We start from the raw sequence: 17327 nt of genomic DNA, 5'->3' as shown, positions 1-17327 counted from the left end.
GTGTGACTCACGTTTTTGACCCTTGTACCCTCCAGATTCATCAAAAACCAGAATTCAAAACTTAAACTTTACTACTTTCATCTCCTTCTGTCGCTCACTGGGAAGAATTGAAGACCATACCGGAGAAGTTGTGATGATTTAGGGAAGCGGGAATGAAAGGTACGAAATTTGCCTAAACTTTAGCGAAACTTCAGTAGACAATGTTATTTTGGCGCTTTTAAAAGTACTTTCAGCAGAGAAAGGGAAGCCAGATCGGCATAGTCACTGACTCAGTTGGTGACGGCGAGTTACTGATCGCAAGACGTGGTTTGCTTCCTGTGACGTCTAGGCTGGGTTCTTTTTCCTCAACACAGTTACTTTCCCAGGTAAATAAACACCTGCTCCTCCGCGTGAGGTTGTCACCTGGCTTCCGCAGGAAATCTTCTGTCCCCTTTATCCGAAGGGAGGGGGGAAGTGTCTCGGGGCCGTCAGAACCGCCGACTGGGAAGCCGTGCACTGCCCAGCGCTCTGGGCCACGGGAGGAGGCGCTTGGGGTTCACTAGGACTGCAGAGCTCTTGACAGGGCACGTTGGTAGCTTCAATAAAGTTTTCGGCGAAGTACGGCGAGGACAGAAACTAGATTTCGTTCCTATAGTAAAAAGCTCTCTCTCTCTCTCTCTCTCTCTCTCTCTCTCTCTCTCTCTCTCTCTCTCTCTTTAGTTTGAGAAATTTCTCACACTTGGCAGTGATTGTGTACCAGCCTCTCTCCATCACTCTGCCTTGGCAAAGAAAGGCGACAGCCACAAAACTGCCCCTTCCCACTTTCGTCTTCAGTTTCCTTTCTTTTTTAAAGGGTCTCTGTTGGTTCTATCAGCTGGCTTCAGGGCTGAGCTCCGTCCAGACGGCTCAACTGAGGCAGAGCCGCTGGCATCCCGCGTCCCCACAGCAGCGCAATTCTTGAGTCAACCTTCCTTTGCGAAATGTCCCTTTTCTTTTTGGTAGTGACCGCGCCCTGGGCTGCGCCGGAGAGGAGAGACTCCTTGAATGAGAACTCTTCCCAACAAGAATAAATATTAATGGAGAAAATACAATTAGAAAAAATATGCTTTTTAAAGTCTTCTTTGATTTAAAATCCTTTGTCCTAATGGTCTTTTTTCAGTCAACTTCTGTTCAGGAAACGGTAAGAGGTAGAAAGAAAAAGATATGGCAGGATTGTTCCACGAGTCACAGATAGCACAGCGGAAGGTGAAGAATTAATTCCAGGAGGGTGAATGGGAAAGGCCTCAAGAATTGTCTCGATAGGATTTTGGATAAAAGTACTGGCCCGGGGTGGGGGAGGTGGGCGGTGTGGAGAGGAAGGAGGCGGAAAAGCCAAAAAGGACAACCGAGCCAGCCAGGAGTCGAACCTAGAATCTTCTGATCCGTAGTCAGACGCGTTATCCATTGCGCCACTGGCCCACGCCCTTAATGTGTTTCTAAATACTAATGTTCCCAGTGTTGTATTGGACTGTACAGACCGGAAGAAACAATTTAGTTAGACGGGGATTACAACCAAAAACCGTAGAGGGAAGGGGAAGCACAAGTACTAGGAGAGCATTTTTTTTTGTAGTTTGCACAATGTACATTCACATATCTTTATTGAGCAAAATGACCAATTTTGATCTTTTGAGACATTGCTATGTGATAGGGTGAATGTCAATTCCTTCAAAACAGTATTTATGTTCTTTCTATGTCTACTTTTGAGCTCTTTATTCCTTTTTTATTTCAGATCAATCACCTGCGCACATCTGATTTGATATTTTGTATACTTAAAATGGGCACTGATGATATTTATGGTCACTAAAGAGCAAGCCATAGCATTTTAAATTCAGATATTGCAAAAACTGTTTTCCAATACATTTCTGGAGGCATTGATCATAGATAATCTTTTCTGTTTTATACAAAAAAAAAAAAAAGGCAAAAGTGTAATTACTCACCATGGGAGAAATTTAATGTAAAATGGTATAACAAAACTCAATGAAGTACATAAAGGTACTTAGACATAAACAAAAAATATAGTAAGGATACGATTCAGTAGAAGTATTGCACATTTTTAGGAATTGTATTTGACATAAAAACTCAGACACTAGGAAAGCACTTACTAACAAGTATAAAGCTAACTTAAAATTTGCTTAGGTGTTCAAAATAGCTGAAAATGGAGAAGTATTTCTGAAAGGGGTGTGCTCGTTAAGAAGATAAGTTTTCATATGGGTTTGAAAAGCCAGAAGTTAACATGTATCCTCTATGTCTTGGTTTCCTTGCACAGATAAAGCTCTGGGCAGAGCCACCGGCAGATACAATGGATTATTATAACTCTTAATTTTTTGGTTCCCACCAATCTGTGATGTCAGGACAAGCACTAAAGATTGCTACCTGAGAATGTTTGAAGAAAATCAATTTCACTGTAATCAGAAAGGAAAATTGTATTCTCAACACGACACAAACATTCTTAAAGTTCTAACTTCTTCTAAACACATCCATTATTTTTGAACGTGCTCTAAATCCGGAGTTCCTTGTGCTGAAGGGAGACTGTTGAATTATGCGTTGTCGTAGATCCCAGATGCCCAGGTAACGAAAGACGTATGAAACTCACAACTCGCTAGCGCCCTCCTGAAAAGCTCAGGTTGTAAATCGAAACTGCAGCCTAACGGGCTTGTCTTTTTACGGGTTGTAAATCGGAACTGCATCCTAGAAGATGAAATTTTGGGAAAGTTGCAAACAGTGAGACACAGACAGAAAACGTGACCGCTGTGAGCAGGATTTGAACCTACGCGGGGAACCCCCATTGGATTTCGAGTCCAACGCCTTAACCACTCGGCCATCACAGCTCCTGGCGGGCAATGGTCTGTTCATTACACTGAAAACCAGTATAGACCATTTGCCACCGCACGCAAGAAGAGATGGGGCTATGTTCCACCCCACATAGTACTCTTTTCTTTTCCACGTGCCTATATTATAGCAAAACTCTCCACCGCGTTCTTCAAACCAAGACAACAGTCTTTTTCCAGCATTTGTAATTAATTTTGTTGGCCTACTGTGTGGCAGGCACTATGCTGGCACTGTAGACTGTTGCAAAACAGGCATTGGTCCTTCTATAATGAAACTCAGCATCTAGTGGGGAATAAATCCACTGTTTCTACCTGAACATCTTTGTTAGCTAAATACAACTGCACCGTGGAAACCTTTTTAGCGTGTCCGGACTTGCTAAGCTTCCTTTGCATCAGGTTAGTTAGTTTCCCAGCTCTTTGCTGCTTCTCGTTCCCAGAGTAAGGACATGAATGACAAGTGGTCTCCAGTCAAGTGGATATTGCATGCCTTGCTTCTTCTCCCTCCCTAATTCTGAGCCATAGGGTGGCTCTTGGAGGTGCAGCTCTAGTGCTCAAAGTCGTTCCCATTAGGCTGCTCCTGCCTCTCGCTCCCTAAGGTTCTCATTTCAGGTTGCTGCCTTCAGTTTTGTATTTGTCATTAAAAAAAAAAATCACTTATATACTTGTCTCTCCCTTCCAATCAAGAGTTCCTGGGAGACATAATAATGTCTTAATCTTCACTTATTCTCTGTCTCTCTATGCAGTGGGAACTTGTTTGGTGTATGTATAATAGTTTTGTCACCTGAACAACTAGCTCTTGCTTAATGAAATCGCTATAGGCTCAATTATCTTTTACCCTTTTCTCACTCCATTTCATGCCCTCTCTTCCCTCTGTACTCAGCACACATTAGGGTTACTCTCTTGCTTCAGTCTCAGCACCCCTGCCTCTCTCACTTTACAGTCATTTGACTAAGCCACAACTTGAGCAGCTGGATGTGGCTGGAGAAAACACGCTATCAGCTGACAGGTCTCACTTCCGATTCCTGATAGTGAATCTCAAATAGTCCTCAAGGTTGCCACATAACTGTACCACAAGTTGTTAGACTGGCCTACATGCACTCCTGCTGCAAGTTACTATTTCATACCATTTCCCAGCCCAAAGTTCATAGACTTCCTTTCTCAGCCTCAGGTTTAATTGATGACCTTGCTGCCTTCTTCACTGAGAAAAATTAAAGCAATTAAAAGAGACCTTCTTCAAAAATCCTCCACCATGTCTACCCACCTACCAGCCTCTGTAGAGCTGTCAGTAATCCTTTCATGCTCTTGACTTGTCACCAATGACTTGCATATGGCTCAAATCATTTCCTAGTCCTCATCATCGTTGTCATAGCAGCAGCTTTATGTCCTCCTTATTACACTTTCTTCAATTGACTTTAAGGTGACAGTTCTGATTGTCTCCCAGGTACTAATACACATTTAAGGTTCCTTCATGTCTTTTCATGGTTTGAGAACTCATTCTCTTTTAGTGCTGAATAATATTCCATTGTCTGGATGTACCACAATTAATTTATACATTTGCTGACTTAACTACACATACTGATTGTTTCCAACTTTTGGCAATTGTGAATAAACCTACTATAAACATCTGTGTGTGTAGGTGTTTGTGTAGATATATTTTAAACTCTTTGGATAGAGGCCAATGAGTGTGATTCCTCCATTGTATGGTAAATGCGGGTATAGCCTGAATATCTTCTCTAAATTGCAGACCTGTATAGCCAACTCCCTACTTGTTATTTCAACTTGGACGTCTTACAATAGACATTCAAACTTCCATGTTTCCATCTGATTCCTCAGTGTCTCCAAGAAAACCTGCCCCAAACTCAGGGTTACACATTTTGGTTTACAGCAACTTCAACTTTTCAGACATTTAGGCAAAAAGATCTGAGCAACATCCATGACTAGTTACCCATTCCACATTTGTGAGGGAATTCTCTTTTCTTACCTTAAGAGTGCATCTAGATTTGACAAGCTCCTCACCAATTTAACTGCTCCCACTGTATGTCCAGACACCTTCATCACCTCCATAAAATACTGCAAAAAATCTTTTTATAGTTTTTCCTTTATCACCCTTCCCAGTCCTTTGTCTTCCTACACAAAGCAGTCAGAGACACCCCTTTAAATCTAATATATTTCTTGGCACAGCATTGTTAAAAAAAAAAAGTAATATTTCCTGATTTTATCTGAGTAAATGCCAGAGTTCTCATTTAGCCTACAGGGTTGTCCATGATCTTACATCTCCATTTGTACTGCTTGCTCACTCTGTGCAGTTACCATTGGTCTTGTTCTTCTTTGTATATATGAAGCACATCACTACCTCAGGGTCTTTGCATTCACCATTTCCTCTGCTAGGAACATGCAAGACTCAGTCCTTTGCCTATCTCAAAGTCTTTTCTCAAATACCATCAAAACAGTGAAACACGCCCTAAATATTATAGATAAAATTGTAAACTCTTCTCATTCCAGCCACTTTTCCTCCCCATTCTTTGATTTCTTTTTCTCTGTATCATTTATAATCATTTCAAAAACATACAAATAACTTGTTTTTACTTTTGCCTTTCTCTTATGAGAATGCAAACTTCAGATGGGCAGGGATTTTTGCTTACTACTAGATTTCTAGAACTCAGAAATGTTTGGCAGACAGACAATACTCAATAAATATTTGTTGCAAATAGGTAAATTAAATTTCATTATTCCATTTTGCAGATGAGCAGATGATATCCAGAGAGATCATTGAGTTACCCAGAATCACAGAATAAAACAAAAAATGAAACCTGAATATCTAAAGGTATTCATATTTTTTGCTCAAAGTTATTTCTACTCTTCCAGAGATGCCTTGGGGAAAGGAAGTATGGTTGAGTGAGGGAGGGCAAGGAGGCCACATTGGCTGAAGTACAATAAGAGAGAATACTGTAGGGAAGTGGAAAAGCTTTTGCTACTGAACAGATTCCACCAAAAGAACAGTATATCTGGCTAGAATTTTTCTGATGCTCACATTCCAGGGCAACAATCTTATGCTTTATCTTGGAAAAGATTGCTCTACATCAGTGACATTAGTCATACCCATTCACTTAAAGGAAAAATTTCAACCTTTCTTTCACCCTGAAATATGCATTTCCCCATTTCTTCCAGGGGAGCAATACCAGTAACAAGCACAATGTTTGTAAGAGTCAATCTCTTGCTCTCAGTGTTCTCAGAGTCTCTTGATGCTGGCCTTTTTTGCCTCTCCTGACACTATCAAAATCACCTTCATACAGTTTCACCCTCTTACTACCTGTGTCATTCTGTAGACTCTTCCTTCTTCCGGAAAACAACAATAGTGAGAACAATCAGTCAAAGACACATGAACACAAACACTGGCTCCAAATTCTACAATTTGTCTGACTCTGAGCAACTTATTTAGCCTCTCTATGCCTGAGTTTCTATAAAATAGGCAAATGATTGTAAAAAAAAAAAAACAAACAAAACCAAACCAACAATGGCACCTTTTCCTTAGTTTACTTTGTTAGTTTATATATGAAAAATCATTAAATATTTGATTTAATTGCTAATAATTAATAGTACTATTATTCTGGTGATTTCTTTCCTATTATTAGTTTCAACAAAATGCATGTGAATTCCAAAGATAACAGATTTAGGAATTTTTTAAAAATTGGATGTTCACATCCAATAGAATACTAAAGAATGACCAAGTACTGTGGAGTCACACATAACCATGTTTGAATCGTAACTCATATGCTACCTTTGCACCTCGTCCAGATAGGTTATCTCTGCAAGCCTCTGTGTCTCAGCTTAAAATTAGGAAAACAATATGTTCCTAAGAGAGTCATGGTAAGTCTTATGTTCAACCAGTATCCATTCAGTACTTAATATGTAGTAGGTACTGTGAATTCATTGATGAACAAGAACATTGTCCCTGCACTCATGCAACTTACATTCCAGGAAGACAAATATTAACCTAGTTTATCATACTGATAAATGTCAGATGTGCAAGGAAAGAGAGGCACTGTGAGGAATAAGAGGAGTATGGCACTTTCGCTTAGGGAAAGGAAAATTTAAGGAAGTCTTTCTTACGGAAATAATAATTTAGCTGAGATCCAAGCACGAGTAAAACTAAGCAAAAGACAAGCACAAAGCTTTTTTAGGGAGCGGGAACCTCTTATGCAAAGGCAGTGGTAGAGTGACTGCAGAGGGTGACCCCCCCTCCCCAAAGTGTGGAGCATAGACCTCAAGAAACAGGAGCTGTGACCTGCAGGTGGTGAAGTACTTAGAGGTTGGACATTTAGGCCATTTCGGGCAGTTGTCAACAAATGAGCGCTGTGGAATACAGCGTCTATAAAATGTGTAGTATATATCAGGCTCTTAAAATGCTACTTTCTCCTGCCAAAGTATCCAGAATCAGAGCCCTGTTGTGACTTAATTTCTAAGAAAATCAATTAAATTTCCTTTAATGAATTTAAAAGGATTCATTTTATTAGAAGGGTCACGAGTGTTCTCTTAGTACACTGTTGGTAAGGGAGTAAGTGATCTTTGCAGAAAATTCTGAGCTCTGGCTTCTCATCCTCAGACCTCAGTCTCTGTCACCCCCATGTGGTCACTTCGTGCAGGTGCAGATGTTAGTAGCTCTAGGAGGAAAAAAACCACCGAATTGTCCTGCACGTCGGTTAGAAAAGCAGAGACACCCTCCTTCTAGTGTTTCAAACCCTTTCCTTTTTCCCCTGAGTCCCAAGAAATCTTGCAAACGGCGCAAACATGAAGCTGGTTCTAGATCCCGCCTTTCTCTCGGGTGGGTGGGCAGGCAGGGAGCCCACAAGGACAGAGCGGGACACTGGTGGCAGCGTTTTCCTGGAGACGGTGGCAGTTATGCCAGTGCGGAGAAGCTCCCCGCTGCGGGAGTCCGCCCTGGGCCAGCACCGGCGCGTGGCAGGTCCCCTACCGCAGGGGACGCACTCAGTCCCGCTGCCAGTCAAGTGTCACTGGATCTTCTCGGAGGTTATGGGAACTGGGATGGCACCGGGTGGAAGGGAGGAGGTGAGGGGGTAGATGGAGTGTGTGTGGGGGGACGGTCACGAAAATAACAGTTGATGTCCGGTTCAGACATCCGGCCTTGCTCAAGGGTAAGAATCTCTTCTTAGTCATCTCGTCACCCTCTCCTCCCAATTTTTCCTCCTCTTCCACGCTGGGTGATTTCTAGAAATATTTTTGGTACTAATAGGGCTACAGCAGATAACTGGGGACGTCTGCTGTCTTTTAACTGGCCTGCGGTGGCGATCCTGCTGGACTTCTAAGCAAAGTTTTTTTCTTTTCTTTCTTAGACTTTCAGGAGACAGCCACTTTGTGGAAAACCCGCACATGCCGATCTCATCTGTCCTGAGTCACCGCCGTCTTCAGGAGCGGGCACCATTCGCGTCCTCTACATGCCCTAGGACGCTGAGGACAGGACAGGGAGAGAGAGGGACGATCCACTTGTTGGGGCCACACTGGTTTTAGTGCCGGAGGCTTCAAGACACTCATTTTAAACTCTTAGTCTTCAAATGGAGCTGGAAAATTCCAGTAAATTCTCAAGTTCAGGGCCGCAAGAATTGTCCAAGTCTTGTATAAATTATAAGAGAAATTTAGAAAGTAGCAAAAACCGTGAGCATCAGTGTTCCCGCCCGGTTTCGAACCGGGGACCTTTCGCGTGTTAGGCGAATGTGATAACCACTACACTACGGAAACCCCATGTCTACAGTTTTTTTCTCTCTCAATAAAAGCAAATATGCCTCGATGCCCCAGATTTAAAAACTTTGGATTTACCTTTCAGAAAAATTTTTGCTTATGGTGTTCTTCCCCTCACACTTTCCATTTACGAAAAACAAACTATCAAATACCGATGGTGGATATTTACCAGCAGAAACGCGTTCACCAAATGTTCAGTGTTCAGAGTAGCCGGTGCATAAAATAGTCAAAAACTGAAGGAAGATTTCCTAGGGAAAAATGACACTGGGTCTGAGAGATGGAGAAAAGCATGATGGTTGTTGAGACGTTAGAAAGGGTGTCGCCCCTGGAAACTAGACTGGCCACGGTCTTTGGAGGAGTTCAATGGTTGGTAGGAGAGCACAGAAAGAAATTAAATGGAAAGTTATGGGCTGGATCAGGGAAGAAGGGTTGTGTCTTCTAAAGAGGAGAAGGTATATTTTAATCCGAATGTGATGGGAGAAATTGGAGAAGTTGGACTTAATTCTAGGAATGTCGATGTCATCTAGTGAAGAGTTGCTGCTGTTTTTAAAATCAAGGTGTAATTGACATACATTAAAGTGCACAAATCTTAAATACACAGATCAGTGAAAAGAAATATGAAATCAACTCAGCAAACATCAACTGAAAGAAACAAAGAAAACTATATTTACAACTGTACTGAAAGACTGAAACCAGAGATAAGGAAAAATATCTTAAAAGCATTTGGAGAGAAAAGATTTTAGGTTAAACAAGTTAAAGTGAATAGTAAATACTAATTCAAAGGAAGGCAGAAGGAACATAGGAACTGGTAGGTTGCCTCAAGGAGAAACAAAGGAACAAAGAACAGGTAAGTCATATAGAAAACAAATAATATGATGGTGAACTTAAATCCAATCATATAAATAATTGCATTGGACCTTCTGGAGCTTACCACAGGCTGTGTTCTTACACTGTGTTGTATACAAAGAGGAGGCAAAGTAAACCTACCCCTTTACAACTCAGGCCAGGCCCTATGCCTGGTCTGTATTGTGAATGGGGGGGGGGCAGGAGAAGAAAAATATATAATTACATCAAATGTAAATAGGAAACTATCAGACTAGATAGTAAAATAAAAAGAAACAGAGTCAATTATATCTTGCTTCTAGAGACACAGAAAGGTTAAAAGTAGTCCTGGGGAAAGAGGGACAATGAAAACACCAACTACAGAATGTATTCCATTTGGAATCTTCAAATGGGGAGTCTATTTTTGTGCTCTGGATGTAGTGCCAGAATTACATCCAGCTATGTAGTTCTTTCTTTTTATTTGGTCACCATTGGTCACTAAATAAACTGGTGAAAGGATTTTGATGTCTCTAAAAAGGTGAATGGTAAGGCATGGTGATGATGGAAAATGTTGGGGAAAAATAAATGGTCTTAGGGGGTGTTTCTACCTGGAGTCCAGCCAGGGAATTTTTGGTGTGTGAGGCGACCATGGCAACAACTACACAACAGAAAAATACTTCCAAACATTGCTGCTCTGCAGGCTCAGCAGCATGAGCAGGTCCCTTGACCTGACTGAGAGACTGGGGATTGAGAAAAAAACCACAAAGGCAGACATATAACAAAGCTGAAGTCGGGTGGGTCCAGCACTCCTGATGAGAGATGCTGGCGATCCCCTCCGCCTCTAAGCTCGTTTATTTATACAGCATGTGTGGGAAAGCAGGGTGAAATGCAGGTTGAGTTCTCATGGGTCCAGTCGCATAGGTGGCAGGAGCAGCGCAGCTGTGGTATGTTGTTGTTTAGTACAGACTATCCTGACTAGTGTGTCCTATTTTTCTTACAAGGCAGCCTTGCCTACCTTTGGCTGGGTCCATGCCTATCAGCCAAGAGGCCTTTGACAGAGCCATGCTCATGCCAAAGCTACTTTCACTGCCTCAGTCTCCCTACTTGCAAAGCAGCCTTGCTGAACCTTGCTCACCTCCTTCATGACAGGGCTGTGCCTTCTCAGCACAAAGGACTTTTATACGGCCTTGCTCATGTCAAAGTTTCTTCTCAGTCTATTTAGTTACTGGTCTTCCACACTTCTGGAGTCCATGTCCTTGTTACCTGTTATAGTACTTTGTTCTCCGTGTTAAGATTGTCTACTGTTGAGGCTGTGTCCACAATTTCACATGCACAGCGCACAATCTTAGCAGTGTCCAATGCCCACAGGTTAAGTTATAAGTTCTCTGATCCCCACACCTTACCCATGATCACACAGAGAAAAATCTCAAGCATCTTGGCACTTCCCAGGGCTGCCATTTACAATGGACTTGACTGTAGAGTCTCTGGAGTCAGTTGTTCCTGCATCTCTCAGAATTTCTTCATCCACTGTATGGACGTTTGCTGCTTGTCTGGAGTTGATGATCCCCAAAATCCATGTCTAAATGAAGTCTCCCCCAAACCAAAAATTATATTTCCATTTCCACCTGGATTTCATGTAGGTGCCTAAACAACTCATCAAGAATCCTACTAGAGACTTGGGGTTAAACTTGACCCCTCACATCCCTTCAAATCATCAACAAATCCTGTTAATTTTGTCTGCAGTATATGTGCGTTGTCTTTCCCCTCTGCCCTTCTCTTGCTTCTGGTTTGAGCCCTCGGCATCTCTTTCATCACCATCTACAGTAACCTCCTTCTGTTCTGTCTTCAAGATTGGTGGTCCAAATCCATATTCAATCTAGCAGACAAAGAAACTGACTTAAAATACAGAACACCCTTTCTTAAAACTTCCTAGCCTTAAACATTTCTTCTCTTTCTAATATATGTGTTTAAACCATTTTCTAGTTTGCATTGTACTTTTATGTTTACTTGGAGGGATTTTAGAAGGATAAGGTGATTTTAGAAGGAAAGTCTGTGAATTTCCTAGTTATTTTTTTGTTATTGACGTCTGCTTTAATTCCATTGCTGTCAGAAACCATATTTTTAAAATGATTTTAATCCTTTGCTTTATGGTCTTATTTTGGTGAATTTTTCACGCATTCTTAAACTACTGTGTATTCTGCAGTAGTTGGCTATGATGTTTTATAAATGACAACTGGGTCAAGTTGATTGATTAATTGACATGGTTCAAGTTTTCTATATTCCTACTTTGTTTTCCCTTTTCTTTCAGTTGCTCATTAGTTAGAGGTGTCTAAAATCTTTTTATTTTTTCTTGTTTTTTAGTTTAAGTTTTCTCAATTTGCTCTATATATCTTCTTGATGGATTGATCATTTTGTCATTATGTAATATTGTTCATTATCTTTGGTCTTGCTATAAAGTCTGCTCTGTCTGATATATATCAAACAGATAAATAATATATACTGTAGGTCTAGAAAGAAATACTATTTTGTTTATAGAGAACTCCTTTTAGAAAAAACACAGCTGTCAATATTCAGATCTTGTTGAAAAACTGGTTTATAGAGTAACCATTTTTGTCATGTGATATAAAACTCTTCTATAACTAACTACATGACAGCACTCTAGTATATGCAATTCCACTTTAAGGGGCCTTTCATTATTTGTTATTATTAAATTTGGTTTTTGCAGTTCTGGGGAACTAACCCAAGGCCTCTAGGATGCTAAACTAGCACTCTACCACTGAGCCACATGGACAGCCTAAGGGGGTCTTTTACAGTATCATTCTTCTGACACATTGGCACTCCTACAGACTCCACAACAGACTAATCAGTCACTGGACTACCATAGTAAAGAGAAAGAAGATGCTTGAGATGCAAGCCATTGTTTGCAGAATTCTGTGCACATCATTAAGGATCAGGGAGTGGGTATTTGTAGATTCTAACATATAATTTGCAAATATATCTTAGGATAGGAAAAGAAACAGAGCAAATAGAATACCTAATTTCTCAGGGTTTGATGTATTTTTTTTTTTTTTGTAAAAATCTAAGAAAGACTTCCAAGACTCAAGGTCACAAAATGCTTTTTTCATTTACTTGTAAATCAATTGTTATTGTTTTGTACTAACCATTGTTCTTTTAAGATATCAGTTTCCTCTTTTCAAAAATTTCCATGATGTCCTGAGTCCAGAATAATTCAAAAAGCAACAGCTATTGCAGTATTCAATCTAAATTTTAAATTAGACTTCTTAGTCCTTTCTGTCATTATTTTTCCTTACCGTTCTTTGGAATAGGAAAAGAGCAAAAATGTAAAAGGAACCTATAGCTTACTAGGAAGTGTGGAAGTATCTAGGGAGACTCAAAGGTGAATTTAATGCACTATCCATTGTTCCTACAAGTTAGTTGATGCATGCTTCTCCATTCCGCTTTAAGCCATTAAGAAAAAGTCATTAGCATTTAATAATCCACTGTAAAAACATGGTTGAGTGTCAGCTCTATTCTAAGTGTGTTGATGGTGCCAAGGTTACAAAACAAAAACAATCTTCTCTCAGTAATGAGGAAAATATAAATACCTGAAAGGGCTCGTTTCAGCTGTTGAATTTCCATTGCAGCAGAAAAAAGGTGCAGTCTACTATCCACCCTTAATCTCATTATAAGACAGTTCTTCTGTCTTTTCTGTTTCCTGTCATAGGCAGTGCTAACACTTTTCATGAAATTGTTTCACTTGTCATCTCTGTTTCCATTGCAAAACCGGAGTATTAGAAGATGTGAAGTCAAACTGATCCCAGCCATGCTGGTACTTTGCACCAGGAGGATTACAAAAAGATGGCAGGACAATAAAGGCCCCGCTGGGATTTGAACCCAGGATCTCCTGTTTACTAGACAGGCGCTTTAACCAGCTAAGCCACAGAGCCAGGCTCGGCAAGATTTTCAGTTATGTTTTATTTGAATATGATCTCACACTTCTGTAAATTGCAACAGTCCTAGAAATTAGTTTGTCTGGTGATTTGAAAACAGAAAAGCATGGATATCTCAATCAAAACCAAAGAACTTTTTTTTTCATAAGTGTGAATATAGAGCCTGAGTTGAAATGACTATCTCCCCTTGGGAAATTGTTCCAACAAGGACCACTAGACTCACCTATAAATACTAACGGTCGGACAAGGTCATTTTTGGAACCCAAAGGAAAACTATCTTACACAAGCTTTTTTCCCTTAGTGTGGACAAGCGTGTCACTGGTAAAACTTTCGCACATGTCTGACCCACGGTTGCTGTAAGGACTGTGAAGAGGTGGCGCACCTGTCAGCGCCAAGTCTGTGACTTTTTTCCGCGCGGAGCCGCAGACCGGGGACGCTGAGCCACCCGGCCAGGCGGAGGGAGGATGCAATTTCCCAGGTGCCCAGGACTCCGGGAAGAGCAGGAAGGGTCTAGGGGAAGGAGAGGAATCCGCACCCCACGCACGGGAGCCGAGTCCTCCAAAGCCGCGGCGGCCGTGGGTGGTTCTGCGATCCGCTCGCCTTGGAGCAGATTCGGGTTTGTCCTGGATCTTCTCTTGGTAGGGGAGAGGACCGCTCAGGGACTTCTGATCTTCCCGGATCTGAATCAGAGACTTAAGAAGAAATGTCTTCCTGGAAATACAAGGTTCTTTGAGGTCAAATCTATAGAAAGAAAGATGGGAAACGAAACAGGTGGACCTACTTCTTCCTCTGAAAATAAAATTGGAACAAATCATGCAGTTTGATTATAATTTACATCTCGAAAAGGAAAGTGTAAAGTTATTCTGGCCGGTTAGCTCAGTTGGTTAGAGCGTGGTGCTAATAACGCCAAGGTCGCGGGTTCGATCCCCGTACTGGCCAGTTAAATACGGTGTATTTTGCCCTGCCCGTTAAAGCCCGGTCAACACACTAATGGTTAATAAACCTCCTTGGAGATCTAATTCCAGGGCGTTGATGTCACTTCCAAGTTTAAGCCCGGTCAACACACTAATGGTCAATAAACCTCCTTGGAGATCTAATTCCAGGGCGTTGATGTCACTTCCAAGTTTCAGTCTCAGAAGACTCTTATCAGTTTATTTGTATTCATGCACCTCTGTGGGAAATTGTTTCTTGTAGTGAATTTGATTTCTTCCTCTGAAAAAAGATTGTAAAATCACTTCCACTTCATATCACTCTGGGCAATCCTGACTTCCCTAGTTCAGCTTAAAAGAAAATAAGAAGAAAAAAATGTGAAAAAAATGTCTACAGCTTCAATAGTAAGAATGACAAAGATCTTTGTTTTACAACTTAAACATTTGTTCCTTCATGAAAGGGATGCATTATTTTAAAAATAATTTTTCTAAAGTCTTACACAAATGATTACCAGAAGCTAAAAAATGATACTGAAAAGTTTTCTTTCCATCTTTATCCTCTATCAGCCCAGTTCTATTATCTCCCATAGGTAAGCTCAGTCCTTAAATTCTCATAGTCTATCTTCACTGGTTTTCTTTATGCACATACATATAGATATTTATATTGATTCTTACTTTTTCTTTTTTTACACAGAAAATAGTGAGATCCTCTAGATTCCTGGGAACTTGGGGGTCTCACACATGCTAGACAAGCACCCTACCATTGAGAGCCCTAAGCTATTTTGAAAAATACAAAGTTGGCATCACTGAGATAAGGTAAATTCTTTGCCTAGTATGATTTTTCCAACCCATGTTGTACCAGTGAGCAGGATAAGATATGTTTTGATAAATTATCAGATATCCAGCGCATAATTGCAAATGCATCTCTTAATGAAATGGATGAGAGGAAGACTTTTTTTTACTTACTTCATGTATCTATTGTTGAATATTCAACATCAATTGTACATTGTTTTTCATTATATATTGAGAGATTGTGTTCATATAAATAAAGAGATAGGAAAGAAAGGAGTTTTGAAATAGGAATGCACTTTTAATTTTTTAACTTATAATCACATAATGATTATAAGATTTAAAAAATATATTTACCACTGACAGCTAAGGCAGGACCTCTTTAGTTTTTTCAAAAAGCAATACACTAATCAGAAACCAACTGACTAAGCTAGGGGCTCAAGTGGTAGAGCGCCTCCTTAGCAAGGGTGAGGTTTTGCGTTCAAACTCCAGTACTACAAATAAATAAGAAAATAAATCAGTGATTTAAACCATTTACTTTATCACAGATACCATTCTTTGTTAGATGCCTCGAGGTGGTTTTACATTCTGGAGCAATGTTTAGGATAAGGATTGTAAGATGTGACAGTTGAGAATTATGCCTTTTTTTCCTTAATGGAAGAAAGACTGTAATGGGCAGTGAGATTGGAAAACAGAATCTTTACTTTGAATGCAGCAAGTTCTCACCTATCAGTCAGAAGGGGTCCATGTGGAAACAAAAATCTGGAGCTAGAATCCCTTAACACTGTCCATGTCCATGAGTATACATTCCCTAGTTTGAAAGTGAAAGCATTCTGAGAGAATATCTTGGACTCACCATGTCCTGTTCTAGATCCGTTTAAACAAAGAGATTGCTTGCTTGAGTTTAAATTTCTCATTTGGGTAATATGTCTTTCTGTAGGTAGTGTGGAGCTAAGCTGCAGATCACACATTTTTGGGGGTGTCAAATGTAAACATATGGGCCCTCTAACCTCTTTCTCACATATTTTCAGATAAATATGGTCTAAATTTGGTACAATCATTCTTCTGATGTCATAGGCATTTTCCAGTTTTTGAGTCCCACTAGATTAACCTCCCTGCTGCTTAAGGCGTATTTGGTGCCCGCCCCAGGTGGGGTTTCTGTGCCCATAGCATAGGAGGAAGTGAACCCCTCTTTTCTGGGGAGGTGAGTACTTTTGTGTTCCTCTCCTTCCTTCTGCATTACATGCAAATTCTGGAAGTGGTTTGGGGACCATCCAACAAAATTTACCTATAAGCTTCCTTACTTCACAAATTTATCCAGCTCTGCGTGATTTCTCCTGTCTGCGGAGTGATCTCTGGATTCTGTGAGGCTGGGGCAGGAGAGTTACCCTCTGAGGAAGTGGCTGAAGCTAACTTATTTGTTTTTCCTTTTTTTTGTGCGCAATAGTCTTAAATATATGGATGTTACAACCATGGTCAGTTATCTAACCTTGACCTTTCAGCTTTGATTTCTGAGCATGAATGTCCTTTAGGATGCTCATTCATTTCTTCCAGTGACTTTTTTCTTTTAGGTTGCCTGGAACTCACAATCCTCCTGCCTCAACCTCCTGAGTGCTGGAATTGCACATGGGACCATGACATCCAGCAAGTGGGCTACAGATTTGTGAGACCCAGTGCAACATGAAAATAAATCCAGGCTAGAGGTCTGCATCTCTGATCTGCTAGAGTACTTGCCTAAGATGTGCACGGCTCTGGCATTAATGCCCAGCACTGAAAAAAAGTTCATTAATTAAAAAAAATGCAGAGCCTCTTGTTCAAAACTTAATTATTTTCAAAACTGTAATGGCAGAACACTAAACCAAATGTGAGGCTTTTCTGAATGCAGGGTTCCGTGTCACTGAACAAGTTACATGCTCATGAGACCAGGTTAGACAATATGTTTGTAGTTTGTTTTTTAAAATCATTTTTACATTTGTTTGCAGTGTTAATAAAAATTTATATGGATAGCTCACACTTTAATTCATGGGCCCTGTTAAACACTTTGAAAATTAGAGATTGTCAACACCTAGAATCATCAGGATTATTATTTTCTTAAAAGCCTCTCTGCCTTCACAATTCCTAGTTGTTCATAGCTTTTGGAGTTTTAAAATCTCCACCAAGCCACATGATTACAATTTCATCAGAAGAGACAAAATTAAGCTTAAAATCAAGCAGAAAGTGTGAACTCATTGAGGAGA

General features: G+C 40.5%; 6 non-coding genes across 6 annotated transcripts; 2 read left to right on the top strand and 4 right to left on the bottom strand.

Moving 5' to 3' along the window:
• Positions 1 to 1364: 1364 nt before the first annotated feature.
• Positions 1365 to 1437, bottom strand: Trnar-acg (transfer RNA arginine (anticodon ACG)). The gene has a single exon. It is a non-coding gene; the product is annotated as a tRNA-Arg (tRNA).
• A 1327-nt stretch (positions 1438 to 2764) lies between these two features.
• Trnas-cga (transfer RNA serine (anticodon CGA)) lies at positions 2765 to 2846 on the bottom strand. The gene has a single exon. It is a non-coding gene; the product is annotated as a tRNA-Ser (tRNA).
• A 5681-nt stretch (positions 2847 to 8527) lies between these two features.
• On the bottom strand, positions 8528 to 8600 carry Trnav-aac (transfer RNA valine (anticodon AAC)). The gene has a single exon. It is a non-coding gene; the product is annotated as a tRNA-Val (tRNA).
• Positions 8601 to 9514: 914 nt separating this feature from the next.
• Positions 9515 to 9649, top strand: LOC141410622 (small nucleolar RNA SNORA51). The gene has a single exon (XR_012435457.1). It is a non-coding gene; the product is annotated as a small nucleolar RNA SNORA51 (small nucleolar RNA).
• Positions 9650 to 13295: 3646 nt separating this feature from the next.
• On the bottom strand, positions 13296 to 13369 carry Trnat-agu (transfer RNA threonine (anticodon AGU)). Its single transcript has one exon. It is a non-coding gene; the product is annotated as a tRNA-Thr (tRNA).
• An 868-nt stretch (positions 13370 to 14237) lies between these two features.
• On the top strand, positions 14238 to 14311 carry Trnai-aau (transfer RNA isoleucine (anticodon AAU)). Its single transcript has one exon. It is a non-coding gene; the product is annotated as a tRNA-Ile (tRNA).
• The last annotated feature ends 3016 nt before the right edge of the window (positions 14312 to 17327 follow it).

Source organism: Castor canadensis, chromosome 8 (assembly GCF_047511655.1).
Source record: "Castor canadensis chromosome 8, mCasCan1.hap1v2, whole genome shotgun sequence".
NCBI classification, from domain to species: Eukaryota; Metazoa; Chordata; class Mammalia; order Rodentia; family Castoridae; genus Castor; species Castor canadensis.
Note: the sequence above shows the minus strand (reverse complement) of the source record. Positions and strands in the feature narration are given on the sequence as shown.